The 22,255-nt window shown below is 38.0% G+C and overlaps 1 long non-coding RNA gene across 1 annotated transcript; it reads left to right on the forward strand.

Moving 5' to 3' along the window:
- Positions 1 to 13,812: 13,812 nt before the first annotated feature.
- On the forward strand, positions 13,813 to 15,193 carry LOC129762494 (uncharacterized). The gene is made up of 3 exons (XR_008740643.1): positions 13,813 to 13,935; positions 14,233 to 14,329; positions 14,620 to 15,193. It is a non-coding gene; the product is annotated as an uncharacterized LOC129762494 (long non-coding RNA).
- The last annotated feature ends 7,062 nt before the right edge of the window (positions 15,194 to 22,255 follow it).

The raw sequence follows: 22,255 nt of genomic DNA on the forward strand, positions 1-22,255 counted from the left end.
TAATTGAATCGAACGTTTGTGGGAATTAGGTTATTGCCTCTTATAATGATGGGGAAATTAAAATAAACTGTCTTTTTAATAGTAAAAATAAGCAAGCATTATATCTGCATTTCAAGGGCATAAACTCTGAATTTTAAGGGAACGGAATAAACCGGGAATGAAATTAGCGGTATAGTAGGGTATATATTTTTCCAAGGTCTATTTTCAGTAGCCTTCAAGCCGATTTTTGAGGAGCGCTAGCTTTATAGTCCCTACAGGCGATGCGTATTTCAATTCACGTTTTATATATATGCATGTGTAAACATATATGTATTATTGTCTCCTTGATTCATTGTAACGTTGATGGTGTAATATTACCTTACAGTAATGAACTGCAGATTGAGAAATTTCCCAATTAGTACTCATAAACTATTCCAGGAAAATTCCAGCCCATCATTGTATTGAATCCAGAAACAATGAATTCTACGTTCCGCTGGATGTTGAAATATCCGAACCGTCAGTCAATGAAAACGTTAAGGCTGGCGAATGAAAATTTATATTTCTTCGAACTCTATTATCATGCCATTCACGCACCGGAACCTTCACTGTAACTTTTTGACAGTGAAGATGGTCCGCTGCATTTCGGGTTCGTTGACTCATTTCCGAAGTTCGCAACGCACATCGGCATGATGTTTTCGCCTCGGAATTGGTGTCGTGACGCGTCAGCAGCCTCTGTATTGAGTAATGAAATTTGAAAACGACACGAAAGAAAATCCATTTGGAAAATGTTTGAACAGTAAGTTCATTATTACAAAAAAAAATCGAAGCTTCCAATTTCGAAGCTGTGTAGTTCGGAAGCCTGGTTCTGAATCTCACCGAGGTTTTATTTCTATTTTTTTAGTAAATTGTATCAACAAGCATTTGAATAATAATCTCTAAAAAGTGAACAATCATAAAAAGTCGGTTAGGATAGTTCTGTAGCGGTCCCCATTAACTTTTACTTTCTGGACTGCATCATTTTGTGTAAAGAAGACCCATGATGAAATGTTAAATCAACCAACAAAAATAAGCAAATCATACTCCCATTAGGTGATCAATTTTGTACAACGAAAACCAATTTGTGAGGATTTTTTTAGCACAAATCGCGAATAAGTGGTTTCTCAGTCTAAAACCTGCCGAAAATGACGTCTAAATTGTTGTGAAAACTTTATCCTGCTCTCGACAAACGCCAAAATGGGATCTAAACGAAATACAAAGGTGGGAAGCAAACAGAAACTCCCGGCTCGTTTCGATTCGCGTTCAGCACTTATTTCCCGCCCTCTATTTGTTGACTTCAGTGAGTGATGAAAATTGCTCTGTGGCTTTGTGGCGAGGGAACACAAGTAACAATAAGCGAATTGTGAAATTAATTTTTAGGATGGCTTACAAATGGGCGCGATAAATGGTGCTCAGAAATGAGCAATTTATCTCGAATTGGAAGCACCGATGGCGGCGGTAATTTATTTGGGTAGTTAGCGCTTTTCAAGGAGCCATTTCAAGGTGGGACAGTTTTCGTTTTAGCTGCTGTTTGCCACTCGAATCAAAACGATGGGAGTTTCAATGAAAAATTCAACCGCAGAAAGGGGGGCAATCGATTCTCGAACCTCTGCTTTCACACTTTTTGATAATTTTCACGCAAAAATTTATTTAAAAATAGTTTCAGAAGACCACTTGAAATATACAAATATATATATATACCAGATATCGTTCTTCCTCGTCCACAATTTACTAGCAGCCGGATCAACCGGAAGTCTTCCTAAATCTAAATGAGTATGAAAATGTTCGTATAATCTTCGTTTTATACTGCACAGGATGTGCGATGTGCGCGATGTGAGCTCAACTTCTCATTTAACTATGGCATTAATATATGATAGATAGCATATGCTCTTTTGGAATAAAGTTTCCTGCCGAGAAATTAACACAATGTTCACAGTGACACGAAAGTGATTGCGAAACGAAATGGAAAGACATGACTGCCGAAAGTCGCCAATTTCCAAGCACGACTGAATTGGCATCCAATTACCTTCTCGCTGTGATAACGGCATGTCCATGATACGACATTTCAGCTTGCGGTGCAACGCACAGTGAGTGAAAATATACGTATACATCTCGGAACGTGCGAAATACAATCTTCTTCGGAAAAATCCCTGTGTTAGGCTATCAACTATATTAGACATTCCAATACGAGAATTCATGGAATTGGACACCGAGAATAGACCACTGACCGCTGGCTGTCGTCCACAACCTCCCGGAAGAATGGCTAAATTTGTTTCCTGACGACAACGATGTCAGTATTCTTATCGTTCGTCGCATCACAGGGGTCACTGTTTTCCACTTCGATTTATTGCCGTCATGCAGTTCAGCAAGACGATAAGCGTATTTGTGTTCCCTAGCCTCTAGTAGTGACTTTCAATGAAAACGAGGAAAAGCCCTCTGGCGGTAAATTGCATGAAAAATACGTCACGTATGATGATTGAAGGCGCATCTTTAGTTATGGAAAGCCGTTTTCGATGGTCGGAGATGACATCAACGTTGGAATGAAATTGGGCGCAACCGATCAACATCAAAGTAAGCTTCGTGGAAGGCAATCTGATAGGAGAGCATGATCCTTATATTGCGTACTATCATGAAATCTCTGCATCAATGCCATCAGAGAACTCTTCTGTTGCGGTAAAATTATCTCAGGTCCTTTGTCTAATACGATCTGGTGGATAGGATTTTGAAGCAACAATAAAAATCAACAGAAAAATCAATTAACTTAATACCATTGATTCTAAAAAGTAGAAGGGTCTGAGTCCAGGGGCACGGGCGGAAGTTTGACGTAGGACTGTGATTGTTCAGAACAGTTGTTTTTGACGTGGGACTACGTCTAACCGGAGTATATGGGGGGTAAAATGAAAACCTAAACATAGAACATGCAGGAAAAAATGAAAGATTCCGAATGCTTATAACTCGAACATTTCTTACTGGATCGGAAAGATGTTTGCATCAATTGATACGGAATATTTCTACGCTTCTATCGCAATTTATAAAGTGTTGTTTTTCATTAGATAAACAATTGGATAACGGTAAAATGTTGAGCGTTATCTAAAGGCATTAACTACCTCGTTTTGATTGGCCCGATTCACGGTTTCCCCAACACGGCCATCAAAACCAAGCAGCCTTGGGGAAATCGGCATCGCAAACACATAAAAGTATGGGGACTCTTGTTCGCACCGATCTGTGTTCCCTAACACAGACTTCAAAACCAAGCAGCGTTAGAAAAATCGGCATTGCAAATACATGAAAGTCGGGAATATTTTTGTTCCGACTGAAATGTGTCTCCCTAACACAGACTTCAAATCCATGGAGCGTGGGGAAATTGGCATTGCAAATATATGAAAGTCGAAGGCATTTTTGTTCCGACTGATATGTATTTCTCCAGCACAGACTTCAGAACTAAGGTGTCTGAGGAAATTGGAATTGCAAACTCGTGCAGATTCGGGGTATTTTTCTTCCGACTGAAATGTATTTCCCTAACACAGACTTTAAATCCAAGGAGCGTGGGGAAATTGGCATTGCAAATATATTTAAGTCGGGAGCATTTTTGTTCCGGCTGAAATGTGTTTCCCCCAAGACTTCAGAACCACGGTGTCTGAGGAAATTGGCATTGCATATTCATGTAAATCGGGGTAATTTTTGTTCTGACTGAAATGTGTTTGACTAACACAGACATCAAAACCAATATGTCATCATACTAAACGTAAAAGGACTGTCATTGAATTTACTTGTAACGAAGAACATACTCTATTGCATGAATTGACCTTACATGGCATTATACAATCTTTTTACTCACAAAGCAAATATATTGAATTCAATTGAATTCGGGAATTGTTTCATTCAATCAAAATTTAAATCAATACAAACAAATGATTGCTAAGCTAAGGTAGTCCCACGTTAACCCTGCGGTTATATCATAGATATAACTTACCCATTTTTTTTAAATGTAATTCTTTTCATTGTTCAGTATTCTGTTAGTTTAACTCTTTTCAAACTCCAAATGGTAGCCCTGAAAAGGGCCGTTTGTTATATGTAATAATAACCGTGAAACGGTTTGTAACGAACAAAAAGAAACAAAATTAACTTCTGACAGAAAGTTCAAGTGTCTAACTGAAAATGATTAATGAATATCAAGCGTAGAGCGTTCCGTTTCCTTTTTCGTTCCCGTTTACGTGTCCGCTTTCTATGCTCTTTTACTACCGCCAAATCAGTCTAATACGATCTTAGTTTCTAACACTTTCTTTGTCTAACTTCACTTCACTAACTTCATTTTCGGTCTTTCAGTGCCCTTTTCAATAAACCGGAAGCCAGCATCTTCTTTCCCAAAATGGCATCGAAATACGATAATCGACTTCTGCTGCTGAAGCCCTTCCATCCAATACCAATATCGGAGGGGTTTTTATATCATTGCTGATCATTTAGATTGCTGATCATTATATTGCCCATGTAATTGGACGTTATGCCATTTACGGTCAATCGGGAGTAGACTCATAGCATATAGTAAGAGTTATACTGTACATTTCAGAGCCGAAGTCGCCAAAAACAAAAAAATTGCGTGATGAATGGCCATCCTTCACCATTGATCGATTTCATTCTCAACTGGTTGACGTTGAATTTTATGCTTTGATTTTCACTAACACGCAATGATCTTCAATTTCGACGTTGCGAATATCATGACGAAAATGAAGAAGTATATGATAGATTCATTTTCATTCGATCGATTTGAATCATTAGCTGCATGGACATTGACCAGAAAAACAAATCAAGTAAATTGTGATGTGAAATTATTATTTTTCGGAATCCAAATTGTTTTGACGTAGAACTACGTCTTTCATGAAGGGTGCCAAATCAGAAAACAGGTCACGTTTTTATGAGATAATGTTAACGTTAATAACTATTTTTGCCGCCAACGGATTTTTACAATTTACATACCAAACGAATCGGAAATTCCCCAAGATTTGTTTTCGATGCTATATATTACAGTTCCCTGATGTGTAAACGGTTTAAATTGATTAACACTAGAATCATTTCCATTTTCCCAAACTTTTGTTCTGCTTCCCTTACCCATGCCTTCAATAACGAGCAACTTATCGGCTATTAACGAAGGGGAAAGATTTAAAGTCTCCGTGAAAGAAAAGAAGAATAAGTTGAACGAAGGGGAATATTTCCCTAGAACATGAATATTGGATCTCGCTGAGGCAAACTTCCATCGCTTGTTCTTCCTTGTTTTGCATCATCACAAGTCTAGGATCTGAAATACACAATTGTGGTGGGAACCATCGAACTAGGCTATAATCGACTCACCAAGAAAATAATTGTTCAGGAATTTTGGGTGCGATTTGGTTTCGCATGACAGTAGCAAAACTATTTCCACCAAGGATGACAGCTGAGCTAATCGAGACCGAAAATATTAATAGAAAGGGCTTCTGTTCAGAAGAGCGTAGAACGGAGATCAATTTGTGTATATTTAGTTGCTTCAAGCCATCGATACATGGCTTTGTGTGCGTACGTGCGTGCTTCATAGCTTCATAATCATATGTACAAATAACACATCTTCGCTACGCTGAAACCCCATTATCTGCCCCCGTGTGCATTGGCCCTGTCGCGATGCAACAATCACCTTTGACATTACATCAATGCTTCGAACTGACGCTATGGCAAAGCAGGCGTTAAGGTTATGTGCCGCATAATTATTTGAGTAACATCACGCTAAACCATAGTGAATGTAGTGCTGAAGTGTTGTGAGTTGTTTGGGTTCGCTTTCCAATCGCAAACAAATCATAATGGAGCAGTGCAACTTCTTTCGAGCCAGTAATTTTAACAGAAGCGTTTCTTTTGAGAATAGTGCAAACTGATGAGAAGTGTTCATATTCATATTCTTATATTCTTAGTCCTCCAAGCCACCAATGTGCATGCTTTGTTGAACGCTTGTTTGGTGCTGGTTGGTTTTTGTTGTACGGAAGATGTCTTGAGGTGCGATTCCACTGAGATAATACTAAATAACATGTAACATGATATTTGATACTTGTAAGTATTGCCATTGTTGTTGTTTCCATTCGGTTCCAAAGAAAGATCGATGTAGTTATGAGATGTGGAATAATGGTGCTGGTGCAACAAGTGTATAATCGCCTGTAGCTGAGTGTATTTCAATTGCGAAAAAAACCACCGGAATAGCGTTTGAGGTAGATTTTCAATACATTGACATGAAACAAAGTGCGACATGCGATCAGCTAGTATATTGTTTTGCGAGGGCAAGAATGAATCATCAATCCATTATCGTCAACTGATTCAACAATAAAAAACCATTTCAGGGTGACCAAACCATTCTACTAAAAAGCTATTTCTAAAATTTCGCGGCGTCTAAAATAATATTTAAATAAATAGTTTTTAACAAGCGACTTGAACAAAACAAAAGCGTAGTTTTACGTCAACAATGTGGTCGTGCCTTGGACACAACCTCCTATAAATTTTTTTTTCAAATCAATACTTCCTTTTTTGTACCGTAGTGACAAAAAAACAAACTCTCGATTATATGGCCAATCAATTAGCTATATTGGGAAGAAGTTTACAACAAAATTACCCCTCATGACAACTCGCAGCTGACAGTGCCAAGGTATTCGACCAACTGATAGAAAAACTTCGTTGACCAATAGGATAAAGTTTTACCGTCCTTTATAAGTGCTTCCATCCCACTTGAGAAAACAAGTTACGAGAAGTGAATCAAACTGTCTCCTACCTGGACATGCTTTTTTTCGGGGCCACAAAGAGGAACACTGAAAAAACTCAATTTACGACTTTCGTTTCGTTGGGATGTAAATTGGCGCTGTCACATAAGGTGTTTGCATTCATGGGAAGGTGGCTCTAGGAAAAATATTCTCCCTCTCGAGCTCGAGATTGGATTCCGGCAGCGAATTTATGATTCGATAAAGAACTTCGGATCGGTTAAACATGTACAAGTTCCCGTTGTACATCGAATCCACTTCGTGGAAGGTTCAAAATTGTTTGCATAAGTTTTATTCGTCCCTAGTCGAAGTTCGTGGCAGTAAACCACGTACAGAATGGACCATCACTCGTCCATTTTTACGACCTTGAATGTTACGAATCTTTGATGCTTTCGTTCTCGTTTTTTTTTGCCTCGCAGTAAAAATATAAACGATGACGCTCTATGCTGCTGCTGTTACTACCGTTTGATTGTTTCAAATCAACAAAACGTCGCCATGGCCATAAAAGCGTTAGCGATCTTTCGACGAGAGGACGAGAGGATATCGTGGGTGTAAAATTGTATATTTGTGTGCGTTTCTTAGCTCACCAGCTTTTCGCACTGCTGACGCGACAAAACAAAGACGACAGGACGACAGCTTGCGAAGCTTTGAGCATTCCACCACCTCATATCTTTCAATAACTTTTATTGGAAATCATCCGAAGTGTGTTCGAGATCTACCCATACTTCTACTGGAAGAACCATCCAACAATGATTACCTCGAATAATTATTACCCCCTGCTTCCAACTATCGATCCCAAGTAAGAGCTAATTAAAGTGAGAGAGCCCTCCACCAGGATGTATAATTGAGCGCAAATATGTGTGTTTTTCCTTTGCAACAGGTTTAGTTGAAAATTCTGCGAAGAATGATTCATAGTATCCTAATCAAGAGGAAAATGCTCATTGCTATCTTCATAGCTCAGTTGGGTGGAAATTCTTGAATTCATTAGTAAAATTAGTTAGATTCCTTTCGTTCGCTCAGGATACCAAAATTAAATCCCAAGCTAGTTGAACAAACATTTGTTGATTTTTATGACTGAAGTCGATTCGGAATTGATCATTCCGTATTATATAAGTGGATTTTGAGGAGAAGTTCCCGCAGAAGAAGACTTCTCCACTGGATGTGCTTCAGGAACGGAGCGGTTGTTTCATGTCAACATGTCACAGAAAATTAAGCAGAACAGTAGCACTAATATTCTGTTGGCAAATCACAATTCGTACAAACAAATGGCACAGAAGCCTTCCAGGGAGCTTTCATCCGCAGCGTTCCGAATATTAATTAAATTCGAACCAACTGGCCGTTTGCACACAGTCGTTTCGTTCACATGGTCACTAACTGACCATTTCGTAAAGTTGCAAGCACTAGAAAACTTGTCATTTCCACTAAAATTTGCAATTTGCAGTTGCAAATGGAAACTCGAGCAATAAGCAAAATCCCACACCACAGCATACCACTTTTTAACAATTTGAGCTGCCATGTCACAGACTGGGAAATGACAAATGAACGTTGTGTGGGAAAATTATTGGTGTAACGTTTGTTATAGTTAATCGAAACTGAAAATTATAGAAGTTTTGTGTATCTCGGTTGTTTTAAATATCGGAGGCCCTCCCAAAAAGGCGACACAAACTGTCGCTTTTTTAAACTCACCGTTCATTTTGATCACGAGAGCTAATGAACTCTGAGTTCCACTAAGGGACAGAGCTACCAGATTTAATTTCGGGTAAATTCATGGGATTTTTCGACTCTGCGAATTTTATATTCTTCTTTTTTTTTGCAATACATCGATTAAAAAGTTATATTTCGCATACACATTCAAATAAAATTCAAATTCAAACCAACAACTTTCGTGTGGATTGCTTTTTAAAAGGAGCATCAATTTTCGTTCAAACTTTTCGCACTCGAGAGGCGAGTCTCGCTCACCATGTGATCAGTACGCACTTTTTTAAAAAAGAATCGTAACTGTTTTAGGATCTATTCAATTAAATAATATTTTATATGTAAAACCACTAACAGAAGAAAGAGAAGCTAGTTTATCAACTAACAGGAGATCGAACTTCTACTCTAGTTTTCAATTCATTAAATTCGGTTCGTGGAATGGAAAGCTGCATAATGTTTTGATAGGAGTTAGAAAAGTTAGATGCCCCAATTAAACTGTATTAATTTTTGCCTTACGGCCAACTCAACATGCGTTCTTGCGTTGTCATGATGAAAAACGATGTCGGTATACTGCATATCGATTCTCATATCCCATCTTGATTAAATGCTTATGTACCGTTATCTTGGAAATATCAACTCGAAATTGCCAGTTCTAAATTTTCCATTGAATGCAAGGATGAAAAAAAGGAAATGAAATAGTATAATAAATACTTCTTTAGATTCGGCTAACCGTCGGTTTCGAACGGTTTTGCAATTTTTTTCCTTTGGAATGATTTCTCAGAATATACCCCAAAGTAATCTCATTGTAGAGCTTGCACTGATGCACAGAAGAAAAGCGAAAGTGAAATATTATTTCAAATTCGCGAATATAAAATAAAATTAATTTGCATAAAACATTCCTTCTCACTTCAGCCAATGAAAATCAACGGCCACACATTTATTTTCAAACTGTTTGTTTATATGACAATGTATGTTTACCTTATTATTAATGTTTCGAGTTAAAAAAATTGAGGGGTTGTATCCGAGACACGATCGCTTAGGACGTAGGACTACGCATTTTTTTTTTTTTTAATTTGTTGGTTTATTTTTTCGGATATTATTTGAGAATACGTCGAAATTTCATAAATGACTCTTTAGTAAAAAGTTCCAGGAACCCTGATAAGGTTTAATGGCTTGCGTGGTTTTGTAAAATTGCACTGAGTATTTAACGAGAGGCATCTTTCGTACATCGCCATTCAACAAGCATCACACATAAAAATGAAACATCGAAACACACTTCATGTGAAATATTCGCTAGCGTTCACAGCTCAAGGGGAAACCTGAAACACAAAACGAGCAGAATAAGCGACCTTTGTTGTTTCGGGCACAGAAAGATGCTTAGAATTTTCCTCAGAGGAGATGCAATACTTAGACGCTAGCGACAGCTTACTTACTATGCAAGGGTGGAGTTTACTTCGCAAATATTCTTTTTTCGCTATCCTCCTTCGTTGTTCCTATTCTAGCGGCTGCATAAGTTGCCCGATATTGACAGTTCTGTTCGGGATAGTACACAAATGGACAGAAAAAAATGTACGGGGAAATGGGAATGCTCCCAATTTTCATCAATTTAAACCATATACAGACTGTGGGATTGTAATGTATAGCATATCAAACAAATCTTAAGAAATTTCCAATTCGATTGGTATGCAAATCGCTAAATTCCATTTGCAGCAAAAATAGTTATTAACGTTAACTTTATTTCATAAACACGTGACCTGATTTCTGATTTGGCACCCTTAATGTAAGACGAGGTTCTACGTCAATAAAATATTAAACTAGTCAGTGTTGAAGAGTTGTGAAATAAACAAAAAAAAAAATAACGAAAAAAAAAATCCAAGGAGGAGGGTAGATGAAAAGATGCACCATGTTGGTTTTTATGCCGTCAAGGGGAGGGTGCTTGTGTATTGTTGAATCACACGTACGTATGGTTGATTGTATGCGTCATCAATGGTGAATAATTGCGATGATGGTAAAAATATATAATCGCCTGCCGATGATGCGTGTTTTTTTAAAGCAGCTGAAAATGATTGGTTCATGAATCATTCTTGAACTCGCGGGAACAATACACAAGCTGGCCATATGTTGAAATTTGTGTCCTTATTCTTCATCGTTACAGTCACAATTTTGGCAGCTGTGTGTCTAAGGCCTGCATTAAAAAATGGATAAATTTTACCAATTTTCTATGCGTTCACCTCAACACCGATGAGACCATTATTCATCGTCAATCATAGTAACCCATGAGTTTTCAAACGAAATTTGACAGCGCTATAATATTCTGACACATCTGGAGAAGATTGAGAACATAGAACGTCAAGTTGCTGACTCAGAAACAAAAGTTGAAAGTGATGGAGAATGATTTTTTTCCGGCGAAGCGGAACGTCGCGGTCGTCATGGACGACGAGACGTATTGAAAGATGGATGGCAACGATTGGCAGGGAACCAGTTACTTTACGTCCCCCACCAAGGAGGTAAGTTTCGATGTGAAGTACATCTCCCACACCAAGTTCCCAAAGCAGGTGCTTCGGTGACTAACCATCAGCGAAAAGGGGATGTCAAATCTGCTCTTCTTCCGCTCGGGACTTTAAGTGAAAGGGGAGATTTACAGCAGTTTTCTTAATAGAGAAGAAGCAACAGAAAAATGAAAAAAAAAACTCAACAGTAAAAGAAAGAAAAAACTACAGAGAAAGAGAGAAAGTGTATCAGAAAATAGCGAAAAAGCACAAGCGGGAGTATCTTTTCTCCTTCTTCTGTATTTTATTCTGCATTTCTTCTGTACTTTTTCTGCATATATTTTGCATTTATTTTGATTTTTTTCTGTACTAATATAGATGAACAGATCACGTATAGAGCAGATGTTTCCATAACATAACTGTTAGAAAATGAAAGAAAGTAAGAAAAAACAACAGAAAAATAAAAGAAAACAAAAGCAACAGAAAAAATAACAAAAAAATGAGAAAAAGCAATAGAAAAATAAATAAATAGCATAGGGAATAATAGGGAAAAGGGAAAAAAGAGGAGAAACTCATGGAAAAAGAGAGAAAAAGCAACATAAAAAAGAGAATAAAGTATAAAAAAGAGAGAAAGAAAAGAGAAAAGAAGAGAAAGTACACCATACACTATTGATTTAACCATTTTCAGCGATTTCGCGATTTTAGTATTTGACCACGTCAAATTTTCAATGTGGGTGTCTAAAATCGAATTTCTTTTCCCGGATTTTATCCTGCAAATTTTTGAAAACGAAAATCGATTCTGGAATCATTTCCGATGCCGTTGCATTGTGCTACTGGCTAATCCAGTCACGTTCGGTCGCCGTGACATCAGCCTGCAATTGGAATCACCGAAGCGGGAAAACGAACACGTACGGAGTGAATTGTGTCAGTAAATGCGGCCCCGGAAAGCTGGCTAGATGGAGACGGGGATTAGTCATGAATGTGGCATAAAACGCTCTTCTGCTGCTTAAGGGAAAATTTAAACGTTACTGAACATCCTGGATATTCACTGAAATTTAGCAATTTAGTTACTCTGGATATCAAACACAGCGGGGGATGCTGTGTTGATAATATTCAAGACGACAATATTGGTTGAACCCCAAAAACTTTCCAGCAGACGTTGACAAATCTGGAAATAGTTTTCTGCATTCGATAAGTGCTGACACTTTGAGCATTTGTTTGTAGAAGAATACTTTCAATCTCATTTGGAACATACCTTCAAAGAAAGTTTTTTTTTGTTCACCGTGTCCACTGTTACAACGGCAACTGGTAAACCAATAGACACAACGTTGGATAACATTCTGACACAACACACGATGTGGACCGGGACATAATTATAATGATATCAATGCGCCGCAGAGTATAAACGTTACGCCGTCGTTGGCACGATAAATCGCAGACCGTGATGTATTCCGCACTTGAAAATCTGTATTGTATTCTCCAGCCCGATGTGGGGGATCCCAATTTAGGATGAATTTTTGAGGTAATCCACCTGTAATGAATTATTTATGAAGAACGACTCATAAAAATGTGCTGAAGCAATGCTTCAAATCCTGTTTTTGAAGTTTAACCTCACCCGTTGGAGGAACAACTGAGCCAACCTCACATTAACGATCCCAGTGCATTCGTGGAAAGCGCTTCGAACAATACCAAGACGAAATAATTCCTCCACCCCCATTAGCCTACGCCATGTTGTGAGGCGGTGTTAATCCGCATAATCCGCAATTTCGAACAGCAGCAGCAGCAGCAGCACTTAGCATATTGTTCCATGTATTCCATGTTTCGTGCCGGAGAATTTGCGTTGGGAATGCCATTTCGTTATCCCACTTAACGGGGCACTTGTTTTTCGCGAGGAATATGTCCTGCGTTCGCTTGTCTCCTCCGTTCTGAATTGGATAACACGCGATTATCGTTTAAACTTTGCCATTCCGGATTGCCATGCCTCTGGTGGTAACTTGATAATTATTATTTATTTTTAATGGGTTGAATGGATCATGGAACTAACGAGGAGTCATTGGCTTTTGACATTGGCTGTGATTAATGACTTGCAGGATGAACGAATCCAAAAACATCATTTTTCTTACGTTTGCTGGTGAAAATCTGGTGTTCATTTCGTTTCAAATTCTTGCTATAAGCTGAGAGCTTCTTCATCCGTTTCATTGCTCCAATTCTTATTAGCATTTCATCTCTTCGGTTTGCGGAGCTACGTTGATTTGATTTGATGGACTAATAGCATCTTGTTGTTGACCCAAATCTGTTCCAAACGTTATCGAGTTACAAGTGTATCCCAACATAGTAGATTCCCATCTGGGAATTTATCGTTGACTGATGAACCATCTATTCTTTCGTTTCATGCATGCCGAGAGCCGAGCAGTCGATTGTTTTTTTGTCAGCATGATTGATGAGTGTAAGAAAAAATGAAATATGCCTCCTGACCAAAAACAGAGACAGTTATTTGTATTCCTAGTATCGGATACATTTGATTTAACACCACATGTTGCTGTTTTTCTCCAGATTTTTTTCTGTTTTCATTTTAAAGTCTTATTGATATGCTGGAAAGAGATCCACATGTTTGAATATTCGTCAGAAAATTGATTCCCAAAGTAGCGAAGTAGCAATATACAGTCTAATCTGTAATAACCGTTTCTATTACAAGCGACCTTCAATCGACTTTTTATATTCCATCTAGGTTTCATTTTGTAATACACATAATAATAAACATTGTGATACATAATGAGATGTCAAAAGAAAAGTTTTTTTTTTTCAAACATTGACAGAATTGTGCCATTTTAGACCTTTTTGTCTGCAATCCGCGTTGACGGCATTGAGTTTGACATTTCAAATTAGGGGGTGAAACGTAAACAAACGCAGTGAGAAAAACTATAATTTTTGTTCAAAGTTATCTTGAGATTCTATAGCTTTCTGCAAAAATGGTGAGTAAGAAAATATCATATACCATATGCATAATCTTTTTTCACCATTCGTGCAAATCGTACTTGTATTGTTCGTCCATAATTAATATTCAAAAACTAGTATGATTTGCGAATTGGAATTTCATCTCTCGTTTCGAATCAAAATTATGAATGAAAATCGATGTTTCGAGGATTCTTCCTGAATCTGTGGTAAAAATCTTTAGTTACTTTAGTGCGATTTGAACAAAAAATAGTTCCGGAATATTTCTAATGCAATGAAAAGCTAATGAAAACCTTTAATATTTCTTTCTTAAACAGGCATCCAATGCGATAAACTCTTCGATGATGACGGTAAATTTGCAGCTTGCCGATATTTTTCAATACGTCGGAGGAGGAAGCAGGTTGATAGTCGAAGGTGAACGGGTGTTTCAAGCTAACCACTTGCTTCTTGTTGGAGTTCAAACCGTGCACGAGGACGGCTTTACCATATTTGCGACTTGTTTGAAGTCATCATCACCTAGAGCTGATCCACACAAAATTTCCATCCGCACCAGACCTTCCTTTGAGAAGTGGTCTTTTCAGTGTTCGTGCGAAGCTGGAATGGGAAAATGCAAACACATAATGGCCGTTTTAAAACATCTTCTAATGTGTTTTTTTGTGATTTTCTTGAATACAAATGGCAAAAATCAATTTTTCTATTTTTAGGTTCCCTTCAGTTCCATTGCTTACAGTAACAGATTTGCAACAAAAGTGGGGTAAAATTGCAGAAAAAGTTGCTGACGATATGTACAAGACAACACCATTGACCGCATTCTGCAAAAAAATGACGAATACAAAAGATACGACTGAAGCTGCCTCGCCGGCGGGTTTGACTCACGATGAGGGTACCAACATTCTTTAGCTTTTCGTGAAAGGTTTGCTTCCAATTTATTGATCGATTTTTTGAAATAAAATTTTAATTATTAATTATTAGGATTCCCTGAAAGCGGTCTGGCATACGAAAAGAAAGGACGAGAAATGAAAAATATTGACAAAAATGATGAATCTGATGTTCTGAATACACTTCTCGATATAGATGTGCAAAGTCATTCTACAGAATCCATTGATTCGTTAATTTCTATTGAAGAAAATATGACTTGCAGTCTACTTAAATCCTTCCTGAGAAGATCGTTTCATCCTGATAACTTCACGATGATCGATCGTGAAATAATGGAATTTATAGGTCCGTTAGAAAAGGATCTGCAACTTCATTTCGAAATTAATGTGAAAGTATCGGAATACGAGTCTTCGAAAATATGTACAAGAACTATAGAACAAAGAGTATCATCGCAATGGAAAAAAGAACGAAGCCGGCGCATCACTTCATCCAGTGCATACTCTGTGTATACATACTACACAAATCAACCCGACAAGAACAAAAATTGGAAAAGTAAAATCCTGAGTATGGTGACACCGAAACATCTTTCAACACCAGCAATCGTACATGGGATCCGATGCGAATCAAAAGCCATAGCAGCATATGAGCGAGACTACAGAAAAAACGTTTGGAGTTGTGGTTTCGTAATACCCCCACATATTTCATGGCTGGGATGTTCTCCTGACGGAATTGTTATAAACGAAGGGAGAATAATAGAAATTAAGTGTCCAAAAGAAGGGGAAAATAAATCATTAAGTGATTTAATTGATTTTCTTCCCTATTTTACAAGATTAAATGTTTTGAAAAAAAATCATCAATATTACGCACAGTTGCAACTAACTATGTTCATAACAAAATGTAGAGTAGCAGATTTTATAATCTATTCAGAATATGATGATAAATGCTATGTTCAGGAAGTTCAATTCGATCCAGATTATGTTAGAACGATGGTAGCAGTGCTGAAGGAGGTTTATTTTAATGTTTTTTTGAAATATCTATATTCGTCTGTTTAATATATGTATTCTAAAGTATTATTAATAAAAAAATTCTAATTCTAAAATCGTTCGTTTGACAGATTTGGCTTCGAAATATTGACAATTCCACAGGCAATGTATATTAAATCATCCAATATAGGAAGAAAACGTGTATCGATTTTGTTGTTTGGCATTTCAGTGCAATCGAGTACAGCGATAACGTCAGTATAATATGGTCGGAAATAGTGTGGCATATTGCGATTAACTTCTTCTTGTGTTGGCCATGGTACTAATGGAGTGCACATCATCTTCAACAATGGAACTGTCCGGTAAAACACCTGAGAAATAGTCTGGTAATGTAAGTTAAACAGAGCACTCATGCAAGAGAACGATATATTCGTTTTCATTTTCACAAACACTACAAGCACTTCCTCTTCTACAGGAACGGTAGAGTGCGATCGCTTCTTATACGCGGCCAACGAACATAAGCCCTCAACGATGGTATCCAACATTTTGAGGGAAGCTAACCCTGTCCAGGAGTTCAACTCCGAATCGGTTTTAAAGTGGACAGACATAGTTCTACGACGACCGATAAAAAGTTTAACCAAATCAAGCGTGTCCACCTGAACAGCTGCTTCCACAAAGTCCGGTGATGTAATAACAGCTGCTTGCACAAAGTCCGGTGATGTAATAACAGCTGCTTGCTCAAAGTCCGGTGCTGTAATAATGTCTATTGCGTCCTCAGTATCATCACAGATCGACATTTGGCTGTCCTCCATATAATGATTCAGATCTGGTTTAAATTCATTCCGCCTGGCTGCTCGTTCTGCGCGATTTTTAGCTGCTATTTCTCTCACTGTGTTACAAATTGGTTTAGGTAAGTTGATGTCTGGTATGGCTGTTCTTTTTAAAATCATCCGTTCAGTAAGCCTTCTCGCAGCTAGAATAAAATATTAGACATTAGTATTTTAGAATGCAACAGAAAAACACTACTTACTAGGAACAACAAAGTTTGTAATGCTAAAATGTAAGCTGCAAGCTTTCGACGACGGAAATGGCTCATAATTCAGTCGCAATTTTGTCAACCAAACCTTATACCGTTTTCTATCCGCCTTCGGGGGAAAGTTGTGGAATGAATATCCTTGGCCATTCCGTGTACGACATCCAGGAACTATACAAACCACTTTACTAGAATGCGGTGTTATAGATTGAATCCCGATATTTTCATCACAAGGCTCGTTGCAAGGTTCACTTTGCTTCCACTCGGCCATTTTCTCCACGAAGCACTGCACTGCAAATGAATTGTATCGTAATGTTTTTCGCTTTATTATTAAAGACAATGAATTGACAGAACTGTTTAATATAACAGCACTTCATTTCTTTTCAAGTTTCATTCATAATTTTATTAAAGAAATTACCCTAAAATCTCAGTCCTCCAGATGCGCCTATTTTTTCTGCCTCCTACAAATGCTGAATGAGGCCAGAATATTCGTTATTCACCGTAATATGCTGTTTGAAAGCTGTTTAAAGATTCCTAAAACCAGCAGACGACACAATCAAAGAATTACAATGGTAATCACTGTATCAAATTTGTATATTTTCGATGGCGGTTTGTTTATGTTTTGCCCCCTAATGAGAAGCCAACACCTGCCAACACCAGGAGGCACTACCGTCGCACTGTCAACGCGAATGGGATACCATCGGAAGCTACGTTAAGGTTCATTCACACTTCACTGATTCGTGCATTCGATGTTTTTGTAAGAATTCACATTCATCACCTAAAAATTAATGTTGCGAACATCTAACAATTGTTTCGCAATCTAAACGGTACCATGTATTATCGAAACGAATTCTCCCCGACATTTGCCACCGTTCGCAATAACTCATTCTTTCAATTGGTATTCGAAACAATTTCATTTCGGGGAAACACATTCCAACGGTGCTGCTCTCTAAGCTGTATTTAACAGCCATTCATAATAAGTTTATGCCCACAAAACCACTTCAAAAATCGAACACAGGTGGGAGAAAGTCACGCGAGAGCTCCAGCCGTGTGAATATTACGGCAAACAGACGTCAACAGCAACCGCACAGCAATAATAGCAATAGCGATGTTTTCGCGGCCAGAATTAATTTGCGCAATTTAGCGATTACTGATAAATTATTCTCGAGCGTAATTATGGTTTAATTGATTTTCGCCCTCGTTGCTCCCGTGTGGCAAAATTTATGAACTTCATGCTAGCGGTTTGAACTGCTTGAAACGAATTAAAGTAAACCGCAGCCAGGACGAGGCCATGGTTGAATCGCGTCGTCTGTCACTCTGAGAAAAAAAAACGATAAGAAACTGTCACGTGCAAGGCCCTCCTCCCATTGTCTTTAGGGGTAAATTTTTACAATTTTTAATTTTTTTTTATTTGTTTCCGAATTTTCAATGTTGTGAGTTTTGAATTTTCCTAAAGTTTTATTTTTCAGATTGTCCAATTTTTCCAGTTTCTAATTTTATTAATTCTTCTTTTTATTAATTTTTTCAGAACTTTGTTAAATTTTTGTCTGTTTTTAGAATTTTCAATTCTCTCAATTTCAAATTTTCATAAATATTTTTTTACACTTTTGTTACACCAACTACTTTTATTTATTACAATTTTAGTCTACTGATTTCATTATTTTCTGAATTTTCAATTTGGGAATTTTTCTTGATTTTAATTTTTCTCAATGTTTTAATATTCTCAAGTTTGTTTCTAAATATTTTCAATGTACTAAACTTTTGGCTTTTTGTAAGTTTCATTTTGTCAGGATTTTTTGTTTTTGGTAGATTTTAAATTCTCTTAGCAGCCATTCCTTGCCAAACCGATATAGTTGTTCTCAGATTCTCGTGAAAAGTGGTAGTTTTGTTCTTTATCGCAAAACATTAGACCCGCATTTTTTATTTTTTCAGTAGGATGATCATTTCAATTTTAGGTTTGAAAAATCTACTTTTTCCTCTTTTTTCCAAAAATTACTTTTTTCATTCATAACTTCTGAACTACTAGACCGATTCATATGATCGACATATCAAAGCAAAGCCAATCACCTGGTCTTTTTTGAAAATAAAATGAAATATCTGCAGAAAATTCGAATTCTGCTCTCGATGTTTTTATTTTTATTTATTTCATTTATTATTCGAAACCATCCGACAATAAGTCTTAATAGTAAAAAAAAAGACGGGTGGGTAATGTCGGGGACATAACCGGAGTGACGTAGGACTATACAAAGGGGACAGCTTTTGTTAAATATATATTTTAAATATATTATTTTATTTTCTTCTCCTACGTGAATACCTACCTATCTACCTGAAAAATTGATTAGTTTACTGTTTACTCTTTATGAATATGTTGATGGTTCTGAAAAGAACCTTTGGTGTTGTGTTTTTGTTATCACTCGATATTCCCATCTTGTTCGGTTAAACCTTCCTGTTTAGCTATTGCGTTTGCCACTCGCCACAGCTTTCACAGTTGGAAATTTCTTCCCATCCAGCTTGTGACATATTGTTCAGTAAATTACATTTAATGCGACGTGCCGGAGAAAAACTTTGCCATTCGCTGAAACTAATTGTTGCCTTGATGAGCGCCGAACCGAAGCTGCTCTGTTCTTGATGCGGGTTTTCCGATCGTCGTGAGCAGCTTTGCAAGCCAATTCGAGCACTTCGACGGCCGAAACTCTATAATCGCTGTTAGGTATACTGGTGCTCCGGCACCAATCCGTTCGGCCTTGTTACCCTTGCGGAGCAATCAGTAAATGCGACCAACAGGGAACTGGAGACCTGCACGGTTCGAGTGAGACTTTGCCTTTCCCTTAACTTGTCCTCCTTTGTTACGTCCACGATGCCGATGCCGTACAACCACACGGGTTTACGGTTTGAAAGAAAATAAGATATTTTTTTGGGGTCCGCGTGTTTTATACTCTAGCAGTACACACTCACAGGATAGAGACAAATCGGCAGATTCAGCCAAAGGGGCGAGTCCAACGAGACGAATGAATGAGCGTTACAAGGGAGCGATGGCAAAAAAATACATTCATTACGATTTGTTCGCTCGTTGGATTCACATGCAGGCTAAAAAGGGTCCTTTTCAGGATCACAAAATTATCTTCAATCTAAAGAGTTTATTGTTTTGTTATCACTCGATATCCCCATCTTGTTCGGCTAAACCTTTCTGTTTAGCGATTGCATTTGCCACTCGCCACAGCTTTCACAGTTGGAAAATTTCTTCCCATCCAGCTTGTGACATATTTTACAGTAAATTACATTCAATGGCACGTCGCATTACCACCACTCAGTATCGGATTGGAGGTAATTTTAACCTGTAATTGAACATTTGCGATGACAGTGGTACAGTGTCGACTTTCAATGTGGGGTCATAATTTGGACCCCGAACTCTATGTTTACAAAAATGTCCAACTAAATATGTCGAATTACAGGTCCGTCCAATTAGCTAAATGTCGAGATAAGTGTAAATTAGTGTACTTTCAATCTAGAAGCAATTTAAGAATTGGTGAAAATCAATAAGCTCAGAACAACTACCAAATTCACATACTCATCATATCCTGGCAAACAAATTATGAAAAAATCAATTTGTGTTTTATTATTATTATGGATATTGTTTTAGAAAGCATTGAACTGTATTTCCTAAACTCTTTTTTGGAAGGTTTAATGGCCCTGAAAAGCGCCTTGTTTTATGGAATGGTTCCAATTTAGAAAACTTAGTACTCGTGGTTTTGAAAAAAACCATTTCGAACGCCCTCGATGCCGCCTTGTTCTGGATTTGCCACCAAAGCAGTTTGTATAAAGAACAAACTTTTTTCTTCTGCTACCTGATGCCGTTTTGCGATTGCGTTTGCCACTCGCCACACGCTGCAACTGCCTGTTGTCGTCTTGATGTGTTCTGTTCCGAATGAGGGTTTTCTTATCGTCGCGAGCAGCTTTGCCAGCTAACTCGATCACTTCGGCGGCCGAAACTATATAACGCCGGCTAGGTGGACTGGTGCCCTGGTACTAACGCGCTCGACCTAGCTACCCTTGAGGGGAACTCCAGATCAACACGGTTCGAGCGGGATTTTGCCTTTCCCTTCACTTTTCCTCCTTTACCATGTCCAGACATGGCTGCTTGGGTTGGTTTGTTGATGTGTTGTGATGCGAACCGATGTGGTGTACGGTTTGAATGAGAATGATCGTTACGGCAGCGGAGCGGGGATTTTTAAGCTGACTGGCTGGCTCGAGAATTACGCATGTGTGAGACTGCGACCAATGTTTCGTTCATTTTTTTCTTTTTCCTTTCCAATCGTGCTTCATTCTATTTCGCTGCTGCTCTGGTTGCCCGTTTTGGTCGGTACGATTTGAGGAACACAAAATGGACCAATCAAAAATGGGCACATAGTGCATTTTGACAATGCTTGATATTTCACAATTATTCAATTATTTATCTCAAGAAAAATGAAATGTTATTCGTTATGATAGATGCGTAGATATATTTCCTATCAATTGATGCAAAAACCTTTGCGATCTATTGAGAAATGATCGAGTTATAAGCGTTCCAAATCTTGCATTTTTTCCTACTTGTTCAGTGCCTAGATTTCCATTTCACCCCCTATATCTTCCGGTTAGACGTAGTCCTACGTCAAAAAAAAAAGGAACTTAGATTGGGAAAAGCCACCTTGAGCAAACGTTAAATTCGAACTCAAAGCGGCATAAAAACCCAATATCTTTTCACAATGGTATACAAAATAAAATGACATAAAAACTAGGCGAATAACAAAGATGGATAACAATTATGACAATACTATACTACGCATACATTTCACAGTTGCACACAAAATATTCTAAAAGGACAATAAATTTCCACGACGATTATATTCTAACGCCATCTGACGAATAGGTTCTTGAAGACCATAATTAGTGCGATGCGCATCAACCCGTAGCAGATGTTGGTTCCGTCGAGGCTGAAGAGGGCAGTACAGCAGGGCAATCAAAGCATCCCGATAGGATTTTATGGACGGTCTTAACGGTAATATCCTTGCGTCGCTGCTCGAGAGGAGCTATGCCAACTAGCTGACAAAGATCCTCATAAGGTGGCAAATTATCATAATTTCTCCAAGGCAGCATGCGGCAAATTCTACGAATGAAGCACTTTTGTATCCTTTCAATTCGAAGTATCCAGTACTCATAATGCGGATTCCAAACAACACAGCTTGTCTCAAGGATGGAACGAACTAATGAGCAATAGAGAGTTCGTAAAGTGCCAGGATCGCAAAATTCTCTACCGATTCGAAAGATTGTTCCGAGCTGACGGTACGCTTTATTGATGATGAATGTATAATGTTGTCTAAACGACATTGGGCTGTCCAAAACAACACCTAGGTCCGTCACGTTATCACTTCGCTGGAGTGACGAGCCATTAATGCTGTAATCGAAAACTATTGG

This window comes from Toxorhynchites rutilus, chromosome 1, assembly GCF_029784135.1.
Source record: "Toxorhynchites rutilus septentrionalis strain SRP chromosome 1, ASM2978413v1, whole genome shotgun sequence".
Classification (NCBI taxonomy): domain Eukaryota; kingdom Metazoa; phylum Arthropoda; class Insecta; order Diptera; family Culicidae; genus Toxorhynchites; species Toxorhynchites rutilus.